The sequence below is a fragment of the Sceloporus undulatus genome, chromosome 4 (genome assembly GCF_019175285.1).
Source record: "Sceloporus undulatus isolate JIND9_A2432 ecotype Alabama chromosome 4, SceUnd_v1.1, whole genome shotgun sequence".
Classification (NCBI taxonomy): Eukaryota; Metazoa; Chordata; class Lepidosauria; order Squamata; family Phrynosomatidae; genus Sceloporus; species Sceloporus undulatus.
In genome coordinates this window covers 238,148,948-238,170,774 of record NC_056525.1, presented here as the reverse complement: position 1 = coordinate 238,170,774, position 21,827 = coordinate 238,148,948, and the positions used below count along the sequence as shown (strand labels likewise).

Genomic DNA, 21,827 nt, shown 5'->3' with positions numbered 1-21,827 from the left:
CTCCCTCTAAGGCCAGAAGATGACACTTGGAAGGAGGGAGGGGAGGGCTCTTCCTCTTCAGGCCTGATGGCGTTGGGCCTGTCCTTTCACTCCTTCCCAGGCCAGAAGATGACAGTTGAAAGGAGAGAGGGGAGGGCTCTTCCTCTTCAGGCCTGATCGCATCAGGCCTGTCCTTTCGCTCCCTCTAAGGCCAGAAGATGACACTTGGAAGGAGGGAGGGGAGGGCTCTTCCTCTTCAGGCCTGATGGCGTTGGGCCTGTCCTTTCACTCCCTCTAAGACCAAAAGGAGATAACTAAATTCTTGTGGGAGGAAAAGAAACCCAGAATCTCATGGAAGATCTTGACAGATGAAATTGCGAAAGGAGGTTTAGCACTACCCAATCTAAAAATCTATTTTCAAGCTGCATGTTTGCAATGGCTGCAAGATTGGGCAAGACTAGAGAACGAGAAATTGCTATGTTTGGAGAGTACAAATATGAGATTCGGGTATCATGCTTTCTTGTGGTATAATAAGTTAAGAGACAATAAAGACTTTATGCATCACATTATAAGAAAAGCTTTGCTCAATACATGGGTGAAGATTAAAGGAAAACTGTATAGAGAACTTCCAACATGGACCTCCCCACAAGAAGCTTTATTCAATAGAACAAGGAAAAATAAAACTACCCCATGGATAACATACAAACAATTGATAACAGGTAGAAAAAGCAATGATACAGGATTTAAGACTTTAGACCAAATAAGAGAAGACAACATGGAGATAGATTGGTTTTTACATAGACAGTTACTAGAAAGATATAAGAAAGACAAAACAGAAAAAGGGATCAAAGAAAACAAAGAAGGAATCAATCAGATCCTCTTCGACAAAAAGAAAGGACATATTGCCCGATATTATAAGTTATTGAAAGACCAAAAAATGGAACAAGAAACTGTGAAAAAGACAATGATTAAGTGGGCTCAAAACATAGGAAAAGAGATTAGCTTGGAGAAATGGGAGAAAGCCCTCAAAGATTCAAACAAGTTTACTTTGTGTCAAGACTATAGAGATAACTTTTTAAAAATGTTCCACAGATGGCATTTGTGCCCGGAAAAACTAAAGAGAAATATTAGAGCAGGGGTAGGCAACCTGCGGCCCATGGGCCGGATGCAGCCCGGCAAGGCCTTGGGACCGGCCCCAGCCTGGTCCTGCCGCCGATTGCTGCCGGGGCCTTTGGGGGGCTACTGAATTCTCCATTATTTCATAGCTGAAAACTGGGACACATATAGGCAACATCATAGTGTGGAATCCATCATAACTGTCTGATTTTAAAATCTGATTAGTGTAAGCCCTGATTAGTACTTGGATGGGAGATCACCAATGAATACCAGGTGTTGTAGGCTATATTTCAGAGGAAGTAATTGGCAAAACCACCTCTTAGTATTCCTTGCCTAAGAAAACCCTATGAAATTCATGAGGTAGCCATAAATTGACAGGTGACTTGAAGGCATGCACACAAGGAAGCAGGAGTCTGACCCTTTTGAAATCAGCCTCTACCAGCCTTCCTCATGCTGATGGTTAGGATAGCTTGAAAGAACAGACCAATAGATCTGGAGAACAGTGGCAGCAAAACTTTTATTTCTGTGACCTCTGAAGAGTCCAAATGTTTTAGCACCTCTATACCTATAAGAAACTTGATTGGCAAAGAGTATCTTCCCTGATCTTATGTAAACCTCTGCCATCCTATGAGGTAAACCAACCTGCTCTTTGCAGGACGTAGCTTGGTTCACAGCCACTAGATCAGGGGTAGGCAACCTGCGGCCCGGCGAGGCCTTGGGACCGGCCCCAGCCCGGTCCTGCCACCGATTGCCACCGGGGCCTTTTGGGGGCAATTGTCTATAGAAGCCTCAGAAACATGCATTTATATTAACATTTTTTAAAAAATCAACAAATTTTTTCACATGTCCTCCATTTTTTAAAAAAGTGTCTTCCATTTGAAAATTTTGTCCTACATTTCTCCTGGTTTATTTATATATTTAATTTTTTTAAAAAAAAATTATTTAATTATTTATTTTTGGCTTCGACCCCCCCAGTTGTCTGAGGGACAGCAACCCGGCCCCCGGCTCAAAAAGGTTGCCTACCCCTGTATTAGAGCATGACTAGAAAGTTAATAAAAGGAATAGGGAGTAGAATAAGACTATGGGAAACGAAAGTAAACAATTATCCTGGAAGTGATTTATATATTGGAAAAATACATACAAGAATCTGTGAGTGTATGTACGTTTAAATGTTTTAATTGTAAGATGTGAGGGTTTTTTCTGTTTTTTTTTTCCTTTTTCTTCCTTCTCTTTTCTCTTTTTATATTTTTCTTTATTTTATATCTTTTCTAGTTATATATTCTTTTTTCAATATTGTCAAATGTTTGTTTAATTATTTGTTTATTTGTGGTAGACGATGTAGAATGATGTGAGGATTTTATGAATGGTTTGTAAATTAAAATAAAAAATAATTTTTTAAAAAAAGACCAAAAGATGACAGTTGGAAGGAGGGAGGGGAAGGCTCTTCCTCTTCAGGCCCGATGGTGTTGGGCCTGTCCTTTCGCTCCCTCTTTACTGTCCAGCTCTCACATCCTTACATGGTCATGGGGAATACAATGGCATTGACGGTTTTAACTTTTGTCCTCAGTTGTATATCTTTACTCTTCAGTAGCTCTTCTATTTCTTTCATAGCTGCCCTTCCCACTCCTAATCTTCTTATTTTTTGACTGCAGTCACCATTTTGATCAATATTTGACCCTAAGCAAGGAAATTTTTTATTTTTATTTCCTCATTGTCTAGACTGTATCTCTTCTGTGGTCATAATTTTTGTTTTCTTTGTATTTTCAGCATTAATCCTGCCTTTGCACTTTTATTTTTGACCATCCATAGTAACCATTCCAAGTCTATGATGTCTTCCACTATTATTATGGTATCATCCACATACCTTAGGTTGTTGATGTTCCTTCATCCTATCTTCACTCCTCCTTCTTCTGATTCCAGCTGTGCTTTTCTTATGATGTGTTCTGCATAAAAGTTGAACAAGTAGGCTGATGAAATGCTGCCTTTCCTGACCCCTTTGCTTATTGGGAACCACTCTGCTTCTCCAGATTCAGTTCTGAAAGTAGCCTCTTGTAATTGGCACAGATTTATCATCAGGACTATCAAATGTGCTGGCACTCCCATGTCTTTGGTGTGCTCCACTAGCCATTGTATGTTTGCGATGTGGTCCCTGGTGCTTTTTCCTTTCCTAAATCCCACTTGCACCTGTGGAATTTCCCTCTCCGTGTATGATTGGATTCTGTGTTGCAGAATTTTGAGCATAATTTTGCTTGTTTGTGAGATTAATGCTATGATTCTATAATGGCTACATTTTTTGTATCTCCTTCTTGTGTTTTGAGATATATATTGATCGTTTCCAATGGGTTGGCCATATCTTTGTTTTTTGTTGCCATGTTTTACTTAACTGCTTCTGTCTGTATGCATTGTAGCAATTCAGTTGGGATATCATCCATTCCAGTGACTTATTTTATCCAATTTCTCTTATTGCATCTTCCACTTGCATCCTCATACATCTCTTCATTCCATGTTTCATTCATTTTCTCATCTCTTTTATATAACTCTTTTCTGTGTTGTCTGACAATACAGAAAAGAGTTATATAAAAGAGATGAGAAAATGATTGAAACATGGAATGAAGAGATGTATGAGGATGCAAGTGGAAGATGCAATAAGAGAAATTGGATAAAATAAGTCACTGGAATGGATGATATCCCAACTGAATTGCTACAATGCATACAGACAGAAGCAACTCAAGTGTTAAGAAAAATATGGTCAAACTGGAGGCCCCCCAGAATACATTTCTGAAGAAATTGCTTCTACTTTCACCTGGCACGCCTGCAGCTTTGGTTCAGGCAGTGGTTGGCTTCCCTTCCATCAGAGCTCGTATTCATATGACTTTATTTAACTACTGGAGATCTGTAATAGATTCTCCGGTTAAGGTTTTTCCTAAGTTGTGTTTTCAACATTTACCAAGCTGCAAAGTCTGGAGTTTAAGATACCATAGGTTGCTTGAATCATATCCTGCTCTAACTGAAAATTCTTCTACCTAGAATTCAAGAGAGAAGCTTCGTGAATATCTGGATAGACTGGCTATTAACAATTCGAAATTTTCCAAATGGTTTAGATTATATAAATTGGACCATCAGATGGCTTACATTCCCAAAGCTTAGGCAGGCTTTTACAGCTCTTCGTTTTCAAACAATGCCTTCAGCCATGATCGATGGCAGATATTCACACACACCTAAGGATTTCCATTTATGTATTTGTGGAGCTCCAGAAATCGAGGATTTGCCTCATTATCTGCTTTTTTGCTCACTATATACTGACCCAAGAACTAAATTTATGGGATCTATTCTGTCCAGTTTATAGTCTAATACCACTTCTGAAAAGATTTTTTATCTCCTGTCTGATATTGATTCTAAGGTAACTTATAAGGTTTCACTGTTTGCCTCAGCAGTAATCAAAATTTGGGCAAGGGTAATAGTGGACACTGCAGTCGATTGTCATGGGGATGATCTTATCTAAACTTTGAAGTTGTTTTTAATGTTGTTTTATTTAATTGTCTGGAATTTCATTATGTTCAATGTATAAAATCTGGATGTCAGTTATTTGATGGAGCATTTTATAATTCTGAATTCCTGTCATCGGTTTTACATTTTAATCATGCAAATGGCCTTTGGCTTAAGCATTAATAAAAATTGAATTGAATATTTTAACCTGGTTTTAATTTTTTAATTTAATTGTATTTAAACTTTTATATTTTGTATTTAAACTTTTATATTTTAACAGTGTTCTCTAACTGTTGTAAGCTGTTTTGAGGGCACCAGTGTGGCTTGGTGGTTTAAATGTTGGACTGCAACTCTGGAGACCGGAGTTCAATTGCCAGCTTGGCATTGAAGCCCACGGGGTGACTTTGGGCAAGTCACATGTTCTGAGACTCAGAGGAAAGCAATGGCAAACCTCTTCTGAACAAATCTTGTCAATAAAACCCCATAATAGGGAGGCCTTAGGGTCACCTTAAATCAGAAATGACTTGAAGACACATAATAACAACAACAACTACTAGCCACTTTGAGTTCCATTATGGGGGGAAAGTGAAATAGAAGTAAAATATTCATCATAATTGTCATCATCATCATCTGCAAATCCCAGGATTCCACAGGATGTTATCATGGCAGTTAAAATGGAATACAGCACTACAGCAGTGTAGTATGATAAGGCTTGAAGTCTTGAAATCATACATTCAAAGCCCAAGAGGCTGCATTGAGGAGATGGAGCCTCACTTTATAAAATAATAATAAAAATAAAACTTTTATTTCTATCTCGCTTTTTGTCAAGACAATCAAAGTGGCGTACAAAGAATAAAATACCTCAATGTAAGCCTGAGGGCAGGGAACTGTCCAATTAAAAAGATTGTATGTACAGCGCTGTGTAAATTTACAGTGCTTTATAAATAAAGGTTAATAATAATAATAACAATAATGATGATGATGATGATGATGATGATGATGATGATGTATACATAATATCCCCCCTTTAAAAAAGGATTAAACAGTATAAGGGTAAAATTCAACAATTAAGAACCAAAACAATAACCAATACCAATAACCGATAACCATGGGCTGAGTCATCACATGTGTGGGAGAGTCTTGTCTGGCCAAGTTTTTTATTCCAGGAAGGTCTGCTGAAATAAATGATATTCCCAAGGCTGCATTTCTCGTGACATTATGTCTCTACATTGGTTGTCACCATGCAAAACTAAATGCACAATACAAATGTCCATAAACTCTCAATGCATAGTGTTCATCCCCTTCACGATATAAATATGTACCCATGCAGTTGGGAAAGGGAACATTTTGTAAATACTGAATCACTTCAGTAGCGGAACTTCATTACTGTTATTTGCCATCAAGTTGGCATCAACCTATGGCAAGCAGCCTATTTTGCCAATGTTGCACAACATCACAATTCACGGATGAATCATGGAATCATAGAATCTTAGAGTTGAAAGAGATTCCAAGAGCCATCTCATCCAACCCCCAAAATGCAAGAATACACAATTACAGCATTTCTGAAAAATGCCCATCCAACCTCTGTTTAAAGACCTCCAAAAGAGGTCAAACTCTCCCTTCCCCAGCAGCCTATTCCACTGTTGAACAGCTATTACAGTAAAGATGTTCTTCCTAATGTTTAAGTGGAATCTCTTTTCTTGTAATGTGAATGCACTAGTTTGTGTTCTAGTCTCTGAAATGACAGATGATAAGCTTGCTCCATCTTTGACATAACATACATTTATATATTTAAACATAGCTTGCCATGTCACTTCTCTGTCTTCTCCAAACAAATCATACCCATCTCCCTAAGTTGTTCTTCACACGGCTTGATTTCTAGACTTTTGATCATGTTGGACATGCTACAGCTTGTCAATAACCTTCTTGAATTGTGATGCCCAGACCTGGATACAGTATTCCAGGTAAGGTCTGACAAAAGCAGAATGCAATGGTACTACATTATTACTTCCATTGAACTATTTCCTTTGGATATTGTGCTCCCGTTGCTGCGGTTTTGAAACTACCTTGATGATTTTTCAATATGCTTATTGTTGTTGTTATTGTTATCATGGAACATGTTGTTGTTAGGAGCAATTCCAAACAAACTTACAAAACATCTGAATGAAATATTCATAGCACAATAGCACAATTAACAAAAAGTGACACTACTTGGAATAGGACACATTATCTTATTATACCTCACTGATCCCTAGATTCTCTGTAAGTCAGAAATGACTTGAAGGCACACAACAACAAAAATGTGGAATCAACTGATTGACTGGTTATTAAAGTACCAATTAACATATGCATAGAAATCACCAATGCAAATGGCAACCAAAAGTACAATAAAAAATAAAAATAAGTAACACAGAGTAATAGTGCAAATTGGCCTTCTCGAATGAAAAACTGGCCTGTAGGAGAGGGAAAACTTACTCTATTTGACACCAAAGATGTCACAGGGACCCAGAAACAGGCCTATTCTTCCTGAGAGCCAACTTACAATATTATACAAAATGAGCAGCCCTACACTATGGCTGTTATTTTTAGCCTTACTCCATAGAGGTCATCTCAACCATTGCCGTCAACCATTTTATGTAAACTCTTTGGGACAAATTTCAGAGAGTGCATCAAAAAGAAGAGAGGCTTTTTTTCCTCCTCAGTTCTTTACCAAAAAATTCTCTCTCTCTCTCTCTCTATCTCTCTATCTATCTATCTATCTATCTATCTATACTCAAGGCATGATAGAAATGATGGTAACAGCCCTCTCCATTCTGCAATGAAATATTAAATGCTAAATAAACTTTAAAGGGACTGTGTCAATATTAAATATTAAACAAAAGCTCTTCTTTACTTTGTTTCCTTTCCTGCTCCCACTCCTCCTCCACCTTCTCCTCTTTCTGGTGTCAGCACTAAAAATAAAAGTTTTCTCAAGCTCCTGTTCTCTGCTCTGCTTAGGAAGCTACCATGTATTGAATTAGATAATTAATCTAGCAGACTCAGTGTTGGGTAGGTTTGATTAATTTAGGCAAGTAATTGTTGGTGGCTTCCATGCCAGGGGAGTTATAAATCCACCCCAGGATTTAGCCTATCAAATGTACTGTTGTATGTCTTCATGTCATTTCTGACTTATAGAAACCTTAAGGATTTTCTGATCTCCTCCATTCTCCACCAACAACAGAATAGCAGAGGAGCAAGTGACACAGGAGCTCTTAACAGGGCTGTGTATGCAGAACTCTTTTGTTATGAGCAACCATATAGTATCTCACCAATTACATGCAACTTTGCATGTGGAGAGTAACACTATGCAACCCAAATGTAGCATCTTGTCCCATTTATATTTTATTTATACATCATATATATATATATATATGTGTGTGTGTGTATAAACTCTGTGTGTGTGTATTCACACAATATATATATAATTATATATCATACTCATTTTAATTCATAAGCCATCTTGAATCCCAGTTTTGGGGCAACGGTGGGGCAATTTAGGGGCTGCGTAGGGACAATGAATGTCCTCTAATCCCCATTTACTTAGAAGCAGCTGCTGCAGTCAACAAGGATCTGTTCCGCTTTTAATTGGGAAGCAGCCGACTGCCATTCCCATCCCCTTTTGTACTAGCAGTCTCCAGCACAAGGGGGAATTGCAAGAGGGGGTCTGCGTCTGCTTCTGCTTTTGCTCATGGGAGGAAGGTAGAAACATCAGGCATCTGCTTCCTGATCAACAGGTAAACCAACTCACATCAATTGCAGTGGCTGCTTTCCAATAAATGGGGATTGGGGCAGGAATCAGGATGAATCCACAGTGTAGCACCCTAAATATGGTGCTTGTGCATATATAAATCCTATACAGAATTCCATATGATGATGATGATGACGATGATGATGATGATGATGATGATGATGATGATGACGACACAGTGATAATATTTGAAAGTGCCCCAATGTTGCAGGTTTTATGTGGCCCAGAGAATTAACTATCCCTACCTCTGTTCTTTCTAAGCAGAATTAAGAAAGCTTTGGCCCTCCTTATATTTTGGATGTCAGTTCCCTGAAACTTTCAGTTCCCTGTTACGTCTTTGGGAATTTGGACTTTACCACATGAAAAAGAAAAGGCAAATCCAATCAGGACTGTAGTGCCTTTCTCCATGCTGCTTCACATGCCCTCATAGCACTTCCATTCATAGCACTTCCTAAGGGGAGACATTAACCAAAGCATGACTTTTGCTGAGCGGATTTTTCCTGTTCAGCAAAAGGCAAGCTATGGAGACCGCTGGTCTCCAGATTGATTTTTCCTTTGTTTTTTTTAATGTGGTGAAGTCCTTAGAATTGGGCAGTTCTATAATGTCTGTATCCAGAAGAGAGCTGCTGTTTTCTTACTACACAGCAGAAATGGTAAAATGGCCATTGCACAGTGGGATCATTGTACTATGAGACCAATGCACAATGGCATGTACATCACCTTGATCCTGATGCATATAACATCAGTCCTGATGCACACTGGGTACCCATGAGTGTTGGGCACTTTTGCCAATGTCCCATTATGCATCTTCACATTTAACTAATGGGGTTTCTTAGTATCTCTGCTACATAACTACATATACATAAAGATATATAACATATATGGTGATATGAGATTCTGGCACATGTTTCTAGTGTACCTATGATCAAAATCATGGGCATGTGGACACTGAAACACCATACATTGTCCAACCTCCCATTTTACACACTTCAGCTACAGAAGGAGATTTTGAACTACTGAGAAGATAGTGCAGCTTATAGAATAATTCTGTTTTTTGTCAAGAATATCATTAACCATGACAGCAAAGTCCAGTGTTTTTGTGGATGGTTTTTTTGAGCTAGAACTCCAAGAATTCCCCCTCTAGCATGACCAGTGGCTATGCTGCCTGTGGGATTCTGGGATCTATCGTCCAAAACCAGTAGCATTTACAAACTTTGCCAAAGATGCTGTGTGCTAGTGCCAGGAGTGATTTTGTTATCCAACAAAATGTTTGACTTCTGCCTCTGTCTCTCCTTACAACATGGATTCCTGCAGTCTGCTAAAATCGTCACAGCAAGCCGCAGCACTTCTCAAGAAAACTGCATTTCCTCTTTTTTATTATTTTTTTAAACTGTTTAAACTAGCATCAGCACTAAAAATAAATAAGGAAAAGCATCAGCAAAGGAATAGTCTCACGTGGCCAAGTGGTGGTGTTTTTTTCCAGGCAAAAATGACTCAGCCATTTTACTCAGAAAGCCAAACCCCCCCCTCTCTCTCTCTCTCTCTCAAAAGAAGTCTGCTTTATGCAACATTTCTGTTTTGAAAATTAAAGAGCTGTATGTGAGAGTCAATCTTCCAAACCGCTCATGTTCTGCAGCAACACATTAACCAGGCTCTGTGGCTGAAATCTTACCCCATAAAAAAGGATGACTGATGAAAGAAATATTGAAATAACTAGAAGGCAGGGAAGAGTGACATTCTTTCCTAGCTCAGAGCTGATCATTTTGTCCTCCACCATTCAGCCAGAAGCTTTCTTCTCTTTCCCCACCTCCTTTTTTTACAGTGTCTGGAGAAATATGTTCAGATGAAGCCAAAGTCTTAAATACAGTCAGTAATACCAGTAGGTGGCTATGAAACTGCTCTTGGTTAGGGCTGCTGGGTCTCTGGGCATGAGATCAATGGGTTATTCAGATGTTTCTTTTTTTACTCCAGTGAAGAGCTTTATCACACTAGCAAGATCCTGAGGGAAAATGGGATTTACTCCTTTGCGGTTATGACGTCTGGTCACCTTGAGAGTAGATGATTACTTTCCAATCGTTCAAATATTGTCTCACACTGTTCTGAGTGTTGACGTGAAAATGGGAATGGGGAGATAGCTTAAGCTCATGACTTGTCGCAGTCAAAAACAATTTAAGTACACAGGAGCAACTTTTAATTATTTTTGGAAAAAGCTGACAAAGGAATTACTTTTTAAATGTAACTATAATGGCAGTCAATGCCTTTGCTGGCTCAAACTGCAACAATTACTATTTAAACAAACTTCTAAGATCTGGGCGTGACATAGTCCTAGCATGGCAGCATCATGCAATAATCTTAAACATATTGCTTGACTCTGGGTTGATTCAAATCACTGGCACCTAGGCTGCCTCCACATTGCAGAAACAATCCAGCTTGACACAATTTTAACTGCAATGGCTCAATGCTATGGAATTCTTTGAGAGAGAGGAGAGAGACAGAGAGAATAAATAGTTTTTTGTGGGTTTTTCGAGCTATGTGGCCATCTTCTAGCAGAGTTTCTTTCTGACGTTTCGCCAGCATTTGTGGCTGGCATCTTCAGAGAAAGATTCTCTGAAGATGCCAGCCACAGATGCTGGCGAAACGTCAGAAACTCTGCTAGAACATGGCCACATAGCCCGAAAAACCCACAAAAAACTTTGGATGCCGGCCATGAAAGCCTTCAACTTTACAGAGAGAATAAAGATAACATATTTCTGGGTGTTGTTGGCCTTGCTGCAAACTTTGAAATAGCTATTGTAGGCATTCACTGCCTTTGGGTTGCCATAAGTCAGAAGCTGCTTGAAGGCACACACAACAATGGCACTCCAGAGGGTCCACATGGCATCCCTCCTGCTTTTCACATTCCCTCCATTCAAACATCATTGTGGGCCCTCTCTAGGCTTCAGAGGGGATACTAAGGTATTTCTGAATGTATGTGCCTTTACTCAGGTAGGACTGCCAGTTCATGATCCCTCCAAGCGCTAAGGTTTCCAGGCCAAAAACCTGAGACCTAGGGACACCCCCTGGTGATGTGACAAGTGTTATGCATAAAGTACAAACCTCAGATGCTCTCAGCTTGTCATCCAGCTGCTGGTGAGACTGGTTGCCTTCCAGGTCTGGTGGCCAGGCAATAAAGAGAGTCGCCACCCGTTGACACCTGGCCATCAGCAAACCCAAACCTGGAAAAGACTGTTGAAGGAAGGAGGAGGGTGTTAACAAATGATCTGTCCTGGGTGTCAAATATACTAGGTGCTCCACTGCACACACACCAGACCTATTTTCCTGTTTGGAAATTAAGAGAGAAATCTCAGCTAAAGAAATTATTCCCAGATCAAGATGGAATGAGGTGGTTATCATGGAATTGGATAGATGAGATAAGGAAGGTATAATCTAGCCTACTTGGTTCTAGCCAGAAGGTAGATGCAGAGCAGAATGGAAAGTGAGATATGGCTCCACAACAACTGGATGTGAAGGAGGAAGCTAAGTAAATACACAGACCACTGGAGATTCTTTGCAAATTGCTGAAAGAAATCAGTTAAGCTTTGGAAACTGTAGAAAGCTCTGCTCAACTAGTTGAATTGTTGATTTACAGACAGCCTGTTTCTCTTGCCTGGAGGTGACCCTTGTCTCTCACCTACACAAACTGGAGACTCAGAGAGGCCCTGAAATCTGGCAACCCTAACCTTCAGAAACTTACATACATTTTGTTATGGAAACTTCATCCTTTGAGCAGCTGTCTTCATAGACAAATTGGTACCTCCCCACTATCTGTATTCCCTTCCAAAGAGTGTTTTTCAACAGAAGATTTTCCTTCGTTTCTTTCCTAGCAGTTACCCAAAATCCAGAAATACTCTTCTCAAAGCTCACCTTAGGACCTCACTGCAAAGAATGTTTTGTTCACCAAGCAATATTCTGTTTAAAAGCTTGAAGGAAATGCTTCCCTAGCACTCTTAGATTATCCATGTAGAAGGCATTTTAAATATCTGGCCAGCACCCAGTCCTTCCTGAATGGAAATCTCAGACAGCACTCTCATGGTTTGCTACCACAGTGGAAAATGCTGAAAGGACGGGGAGGTGGGGGCATGTCTGCCTGCCAGGAAGCAGTATTTTCATCCATACTCCTTCAGCAAAAATCTATAAATCATAGCCTGCCATCAGGTCATTGCTTTTAGTACTGTTTCTTATAAACACAACAGCAGCCTCTGATGAAATACGAGCCCAGCTGAGGCTGTTGGATTACCCAGGTTGTTCTGTAGAAGGCAACACTCAGCCTGACATGTGGCAACCAGGCTGAGCCAAAGCATACTATTCTGCAGTTCAACAGCATGTAGGTGGTCTATGCTATTAACCCTCTAGCATGCTAGCTTTCTTTGCCCCAGTTCTGGTGTTCATACAGTTGTCAGGATATCTGAGGCCCTGAGTTTTCTGCACCAAAATCTGTTGCTGGTTTTGATGTTGTTGTGTTCCTTCAAGACATTTCCAATTTATGGCAACTCTAAAGCAAACCTATCATGGAGTTTAAACCTGAAAGTTGTACCAAAATCATGCTGCACTGTTATAACATTATTATTCCACTTTAACTGCTATGGCTGCCTCCTGTGGAATTCTGGGGTTTGTACTTTACACAGGCCTAAGAACCCTGGTAGCACAGTGGTTAAATGCCGTTACTGCAGCCACAACATTGTGAGTTCAAACCCACAGGGATCCAGGTTGACTCAGCCTTCCATCCTTTCATAGGTTGGTAAAATGAGTTCCCAGCTAGTTGGGGGCAATTGAATTACAGATTGTAAACCATTTCAGAGAGTGCTGAGTTCACTATGAAGTGGTATAGAAATGTAAAGGGTTATGGCTATAACTATTGCTAAGAATGTTCTGACTTTGAATTCTAAATGCCACTCCCTAAACTGCAAATCCCAGGGTTCCACAGGAGGCAGCCATAGCTATTAAAGTGGAATAATAGTGCTATAACAGTGTAGTGTGATATTGCACACTTGACATTTCTTGAACTGCCGAAGCTCACTTATTTGCCTCTCACTTGCAGTGGGAGGCAAATAAACTTGCACAAGCAAAAAGTAAATGGGACCCGTGGTCTGCGATGTCTCTACACTAATGCACAGAGCATGGGAAATAAGCAAGATGAACTTGAACTCCTAGTACAGCAAAGCAAATATGATATAATAGGCATCACTGAAACCTGGTGGGACGAGTCTCATGATTGGAATGTGGAAATAGAGGGGTATAACCTTATTAAGAGAAATAGGCCAAACAAGAAAGGAGGAGGAATAGCACTATATGTCAGAGATATTTACACCTGTGAAGAGATCCAGGACATCAATCCTGGAAGCCAGGTGGAGAGCATCTGGATAAGAATCAAAGGGGAGGGAAACAACAAGGATGTTATGATGGGAGTCTACTACAGACCCCCAAGTCAGACTGAGGAATTGGATGATGTCTTTCTAGAACAGATGACCACACAGTCAGAAAAGAGAGATGTAGTAGTGATGGGCGACTTCAACTACCCTGATATTTGTTGGAAGTCAAACTCAGCCAGATCCTCAAGGTCTAGCAAATTCCTCACTTGCCTGGAAGACTATTTCATGGTCCAAAAGGTGGAAGAGGCAACAAGAGGGTCAGCTATTTTAGATCTGATCCTAACCAACAAGGGTGACTTGGTTAATGGGGTGCAAGTGATGGGATCCTTAGGTGGAAGTGACCATGTTCTCCTGGAGTTTGTTATACAATGGAGAGGAGAAGCCAGGCATAGTCAGACATGCATCCTAGATTTTAGGAGAGCTGATTTCAGTAAACTTAGAGAAGTATTGAGGGTGATCCCATGGTCAGAAATACTAAAAGAGAAGGGAGTTCAGACCGGATGGGAGTTTCTCAAAAGAGAGATACTAACGGCACAATTTCAAACAGTTCCAGTGAGAAAGAAAAATGGGAGGTGTCTCAAGAAACCAGGATGGATGACTAAGGAACTTTCAACCGAGCTAAGTTTGAAACGGAAGATGTATAAGAAATGGAAAAAGGGGAAAATCACAAAAAAGGAATTCAAAGAAATAGCAGGCATGTGTAGGGGTAAAGTCAGAAAAGCTAAAGCACAGAATGAACTCAGACTTGCCAGACAGGTTAAAGACAACAAAAAGGGCTTTTTTGGATATGTCCGCAGCAAAAGTAAGAAGAAGGAAACGGTAGGGCCACTGTGTGGAGAAGATGGCAAAATGCTAACAGAAGACAGAGAAAAGCCAGAATTACTCAACACCTTCTTTGCCTCAGTCTTCTCAGAAAAGGCAAAGGGTGCTCAACCTGAAGATAATGGAGCAGAGGACAGAACAGGGGAATTTCAGCACAGAATAAATAAAGAGATAGTAGAGGAATACCTTGTTAATCTAAATGAATATAAGTCTCCAGGACCAGATGAACTACATCCAAGAGTATTAAAAGAACTGGCAAATGTAATATCAGAGCCATTGGCAATAATCTTTGAGAACTCCTGGAGAACAGGAGAGATCCCAGCAGACTGGAGGAGGGCAAACATTGTCCCCATCTTCAAAAAGGGGAAAAAAGAGGATCCCAACAATTATCATCCAGTTAGTCTGACATCAGTACTAGGAAATATTCTAGAGCAGATCATTAAACAGAGAGTCTGTGAACATCTAGAAAGCAATGCCATAATCACAAAAAGTCAACATGGGTTTCAGAGAAACAAGTCATGCCAGACAAACCTGATCTCTTTCTTTGATAAAATTACCAGCTTGGTAGATGAAGGGAATGCTGTGGATATAGTATATCTTGATTTCAGTAAGGCCTTTGACAAGGTTTCCCATGACATTCTTGCAAACAAGCTTGTAAAATGTGGGCTAGACAAAGTAACTGTTAAATGGATCTGTAATTGGTTGACCGGCCGAACCCAAAGGGTGCTCAACAATGGCTCTTTTTCCTCCTGGAGGGAAGTGACCAGTGGGGTCCCACAGGGCTCTGTCCTGGGCCCAGTGCTATTCAACATCTTTATCAATGACCTGGATGACAGAGTTGGGAGCATACTTATCAAATTTGCAGATGACACCAAATTAGGAGGAATAGCTAATACCCCAGAGGACAGGATCAAGATCCAAAATGACCTGAATAGACTAGAAAGCTGGGCCAAAGCTAACAAAATGAAATTCAACACAGAGAAATGTAAGGTACTGCACTTAGGGCAGAAAAATGAAATGCACAGATATAGGAAGGGAGACACATTGCTGAATGAAAGTACATGTGAAAGAGATCTAGGAGTCCAAGTAGACCATAAGTTGAACATGAGTCAACAGTGTGATGTGGCAGCTAAAAAGGCCAATGCAATTCTAGGCTGCATCAATAAAAGTATAGTGTCTAGATCAAGAGAAGTAATAGTGCCACTGTATTCTGCTCTGGTCAGGCCCCACCTGGAATATTGTGTCCAGTGCTGGGCACCACAATTCAAATAGGACATTGAGAAACTGGAGCGTGTCCAAAGGAGGGCGACAAAAATGGTGAAAGGTCTGGAAACCTTGCCCTATGAAGAATGACTCAGGGAGCTGGGGATGTTTAGCCTGGAGAAGAGAAGGTTAAGAGGTGAAAAGATAGCCCTATTTAAATATTTGAAAGGATGTCACATTGAGGAGGGAGCAAGCTTGTTTTCTGCTGCTTCAGAGAACAGGACCCGAAACAATGGATGCAGGCTACAGGAAAAGAGATTCCACCTCAACATTAGGAAGAACTTCCTGACAGTAAGGGCTGTTCGACAGTGGAACACACTCCCTCGGAGTGTAGTGGAGTCTCCTTCCTTAGAGGTCTTTAAGCAGAGGCCGGATGGCCATCTGTCAGGGATGCTTTGATTTGGATTTCCTGCATGGCAGGGGGTTGGACTGGATGGCCCTTGTGGTCTCTTCCAACTCTATGATTCTATGATTCTAGGATTTGTGGTTTTGTGAGACATTTATCCTTCTCTGTCAGAAAGCTCCAGTGCCACAACAAACTACAAAATCCAGAATTCCATATCATTAAACCATGGCAGTTAAAACAGTGTCAAACTGCATTATTTCTGAAGTGCAGATGCAGCCTCATTCCTGTCACAAAACAAAAACATTGGTAACAATAGGACAAATGATTTGGTAAGGGGACAGAATCAAAAAAGGGGTAAAGGGATAGTATAGGTATACCTCTAAATACTATTCTAAATTATACTCTGAATGAATTTAGGTCCTCAGGCCCAGATGAACTGCATCCAAGGATAATAAAAGAACTTGCAGGTGTAATCTCAGAGCCATTGTCAATGATCTTTGCGAATTCTAGGAGACCAGGAGAGGTGTCAGCAGACTGGAGGAGAGCAAATGTTGTCCCCATGTTCAAAAGGGAGAGTACTGGACCTAAGCATCAATTGATCAGTCATCTTGATATCAATACAAGAAAAGAGTCCAGGGCTGCATCTGCACTGAAGAAATAATGTAGTTTGAGACTACTTTAATTGTCATGGCCCAATGCTACAGAATTCTAGGATTTGTAGCTGTGTGAGACATTTAGCCTTCTCTGTCAGTGAGCACCAGTGTCACAATAATCTATAAATCCTAGGATTCCACATTTAATTGTCATGAAGCCTTTAATTGTCATGGAACCATGTCAGTTACTGTTCGTTCTCAAAAACAAGTAACGCCAACTTAATCTTACCACCCCCCTCTCTTTAGGAGACTTACAAGTCTGATCAATCAGGGGAGTGCTGTGGATGTAGTATATCCTGATTTCAGTAATGCTTTTGACATATCCTCCCATAATATTTTGTTTTCCACTGAATACAAACTAATGGATTCAAATTTAAAGAAAAGGTGATTCTGCCTAAACGTTAGGAAGAACCTTTTGACTGTAAGAGCTGTCTGACAGTGGAATAGATTGCCTCAGAAGGTTATACAATCTCCTTCTCTGGAGTATTTAAACAAAGTTTAGGTGCCCTTTTCTCAAGGATACTTTAGATGTGTATTCCTGCAAGGCAAGAAATTGGACTAAGTGGCCCTTGTAGTCCCTTCCAACTATATGATTCTAATACTCTAACTCAGAGCGATGGTGAAGTGCTGTTATGTTTACATCCTATTGCAGACTTTCTGGAACAGAGCCACCTGGCACACTGCTGTCATGACTCCTGAATTCAACAAGCTCATTGTGCCACTTAAGAAAAATACAGATAAGGAGGAAATGCAGACTGCTCCACTTCATGCTTGGTAGCCAGGACCTTCTCCTGGCCCTCCCACCTTCTACAGACTTGGAAAAAACCTATCCTCTTTATCTCAAAGATGCCAGCAATTACATCTAAAGCTGTATCAGGCTGGCCTCACCTTCATAAGATACTGGCTGTAATGTCTTGAAAGGGCTCATAATTGCTAGTAACAGCACCCCACCACTATGTTTGTTCAGGAGTTCAGCGATTAACTTTTGTTATGTATGATGCAATTTTATATTGTTTTAGCAAGCTGATTTCAATTGTTGTTGTTTTTAATTGCAAAGTGTTTAAATTTATTTTTATCTGTAAACCACCTTGGGTCCCCTTTGGGGGAAAGGCTGTGTATGTTTAAATAAATAAATAAATAAATATTGACTTTAAACATGGAGTTGCACATCAGCCTGGACAGCTCCCAAAGAAGCTTAACTGGCCGAGCTCTAGAGAAGACAGTGCCACTACAGACAGAGCAAGCCTCACTAGGAGTTGCCCAAAGTCCTGATTTGCCCAGAAAGTTCTGTCTCCTGAATTAACTTGCCTGGAAAAGTGTCTTTTTGACTTCTTGTATTCTTCTTATAGCATAGGCCTGAGCTCTAGCAGAACAGAAGTGCTACTGGAAACAGAATATGGGATGAGAAACAGAATGTGGGATCAGATTGTCCCTTGGCCTGATCCTAGGTGTGTCACTTCTGTCTCCTACTGTCTGGATGGGGAATCTGGACCCTCCAGATATAGATGGATTTCAACTTGAATCAACCCACACCAGCACAGCCAGTAGGGGAGAATAATGGGATCTACAGTTGTTATACATTCCTGTTCTAGAGAGGACCTCACTCTGTTGCTGTCCTTATTTCAGTCCTGACCTATTCATGTTCTCAGTACAAGCAATGTGCTCTATCAGAGGATGATGCTCTGTGAGGGAACTCACTTGTCATCCATTACTTTCAAGGTGGATTACTAAAGTGACTCTCTGATTTAAACAGACAATCTATCTATCAGGCTGATTTTCCTGTCTTTGACAGATGACAGAGAATGTCGTTTCAGAAGGATGATGTGGCTCATTAGCTCTATTGCTTCCACACACCTTTGGAGAGCCAAAGACCCACAGCCAAGTGCAGGAAACAATTCGGTAAACATTATTTAGCAATAGCCAAATAGGCTGAGTACACTGACCTTTAAAAGTTCAGCTTCCTATAGCTTTGATATATTTCACCTGGGAATCAATGACAAGTTTTTAGGACACAGATTTCTCTTAAAAGTAATGTGTAACAGGTTTGTACTGCAGCATCAGCACAACATATTGGACTACATAAAACAAGGCAGGTGAGAATGACTCTTCACCCCCAGAGACCAAGACTTTGGGTTTGTAAACTCCTTTATGGGGAGAGGGCATTCTGCACTCTAACAAACAGAACCCTTTCCACATGTGTGCATGCATACATGCATGCATGCACTCTCTCTCTCTCTCTCAAGAGATTTAAAGTATAAAACACCGGGTGTTTTACATTTCAAGGTGAGAGAACCCTTCCAGATCATTGGACTCCCAAACTGTTCACACTTCCACTTTAAAAGCAGAAAAAGACACCTTCCATCCTCTAATGGAGAAACCTAAACATCTCACAAAACAACAAATCCCAGAATTCCATAGCATTGAGTCACACCAGTTAGCATGGTGTCAAACTGCTTTATTTCTGCAGTGCAGACACACACTGTGTCATGGAAACCATTGTTATGGTTACTGGTTGCAGACATCTTTACTGCTTACAAAATAGCACAGCACACCAGACAAGTACAGATATAATTCATTTTGGAAAGTACTGGGTCAATTTAAAATGGCCTGAGGAGTGAGAATGAAAAGCTCCTGGTGATAGCAGGAGTGCCCAAGAAATATTTGAAAATGAAGAAAATGTCATACAAATCTGCAAAATAAAATCCATTTGTACAGAAACAAAATCTGTGCATTTTTGGGAGGCTATGTAACAACTCTCTGAAGATTCACCATAGTCGAAGATCTAAATAATAGTCAAATTGGTTGGATGAAGAGAAGGGAAAGAGTGTAGCAGTTAATGAGTTAATGATATATACATTTGAGATGGAGGGAAATCTTGTGGTTTCAAGAATATGCTTTCCCTGACCATTACATAGAATCATAGAATCGTAGAGTTGGAAGAGACCACAAGGGACATCCAGTCCAGTCCAACCCCCTGCCATGCAGGAACTCTCAATCAAAGCATCCCAACAGATGGCCATCCAGCATATTCATATTTTTTTTTAATTTAAAAACAACAATAGCACTATCCAGAATTGTTAGAAAAGACAGCAGCACCTTATACCCTACAGATCCCAGCAGGTCTAACATAGGCTACAGTCTTTTACAAGGTTGCACATTGAATTATCACCTTGTTTGGGGTGAGGGAAAATCCAGATGATCTGGTAGCCCTATATTGTGACCCTTTTGTAAAGTGCGGAAGTGACTCAGATAATATAAAATAATGAATGTACATTTCTTTCCTTTCTTTCCTTCATAGCTGCTGTGACAGTGCAGAATTCATACAGTTTGATTCTGCTTTAACTGCCATGATGCCATTCTATGGAACCTTGGGATTTGTAGTGTGTTGTGACACCAGAGCTCTCTGGCAAAGAAGGCTAAATATCTCACAAAACGATAATCCCAGAATCCCATAGCATTGAGCCACAGCAGTTAAAGCAGTGTCAAAGTGCATTAATTCCACAGTGTAGATGCAGCCTTAGAATGAAGAATAAAATAAACGGATCTTGTATAAAAGGTCATGAAGAAATACAGTAACTTTCCAGAATGCGCAGGAAGAAGGTAGGTTTGGATATGGGGGACTCCATCAACTCTGCTGGAAACGGTTTCACAGTTTTTACTGGAGTATCTGTGAGGATGTGCTTTATCAAATATGTGACTATCTGTCTGGTTTGCATGGATTTGCATGGCTGTGCATTTTCGGCAGAGGGAGGGCAAATAGATGCAAATTTGCACAGGAAAGGGAAGAAAATTAAGCTTTGATACAAATCTGCAAAAATCTGCAACAGTTTGCATAATGCACTTATGTGTGGACTAGCCCTAGACCACAAATCAATTGATTCAAATTAAAAAGAAAAAAAATCCACTTAAATATTAGGAAGAACTTTATTACAGCAAGAGCTGTTCAACCATGGAATAGATTGCCTAAGAGGGTAATTGTTTCTCCTCCTTTGGTGGTCCTGAAAGTGAGTTTGGATGGGTATCTTTCAGTAATGATTTAGTTGTGTTTTCCTGGATGAAATGTGGTTGGAATAGATGGCTTATGAGATCCCTTCCTAATGTACGATTCTATGATACTATGAACAGTAACTATAATTGGATTATGACTATCTCCACAGTTTGGGACTACTCCTTGACTCATCTCTACAATTTTCATCTCAAGTGGATGCGATGGTCAAGAGTGCTTGGTACCAGCTTCGGCTGATACACCAACTGCATGCTTGCCTGGACCGAAAGGACCATGAAATAGTAGTACACGCACTGGTAACCTCTCATTTAATGCACTCTACATGGGGCTACTTTTGCACCAGGTTCGGAAGCTCCAGTTGGTTCAAAATGCTGCAGCCAGATTGGTCACAGGTACATCTAGATCAGACCACATCACGCCGGTATTAAAATCCTTACACTGGCTGCCAATTAGCTTCCAGGCTCAATACAAAGTGTTGGTGATTACCTATAAAGCCCTATATGGCTTGGGCCCGAGTTACTTGAGGGAACGCCTCTCCCCACATAATCCACCCCGCACTCTCAGATCAACAGGGAAGCTTCTACTTGAAAATCCTAAGGTGAGACTAGCAACAACTCACCAAAGAGCATTTACAGCGATAGCCCCGACATACTGGAATAGACTTCCGGAAGAGATTCGACTTAGCTCTACCTTAGAGGCCTTTAAGAAGGCACTAAAAACTCATCTCTTCCGGTTAGCATATCCTCCTGACTCCCTTTAGAGAAATCATTCCCCTAAAGAAGTTCAAGTTAGGATTTCTAGCTACAGTTGATAGATCTTAACTGTTTGTATACTGTTTTTAAAATTTTGTATTGGAATGTGATTGTAACTATTGTTACACTGTTTTAATATGTGATATGTACTATTTTTATTGAATTTGTACACCGCCTTGATATTTGGAAAAGCGGTATAGAAATAAAAG

The 21,827-nt window shown here is 40.3% G+C and overlaps 1 long non-coding RNA gene across 1 annotated transcript; it reads right to left on the bottom strand.

Annotated features, from left to right (window-relative positions):
- Positions 1 to 2,998: 2,998 nt before the first annotated feature.
- On the bottom strand, positions 2,999 to 12,349 carry LOC121928236. Its single transcript, XR_006103465.1, has 3 exons — positions 12,272 to 12,349; positions 11,465 to 11,593; positions 2,999 to 3,038 (listed from the first exon to the last, which is right to left on the bottom strand). It is a non-coding gene; the product is annotated as an uncharacterized LOC121928236 (long non-coding RNA).
- Positions 12,350 to 21,827: the final 9,478 nt, after the last annotated feature.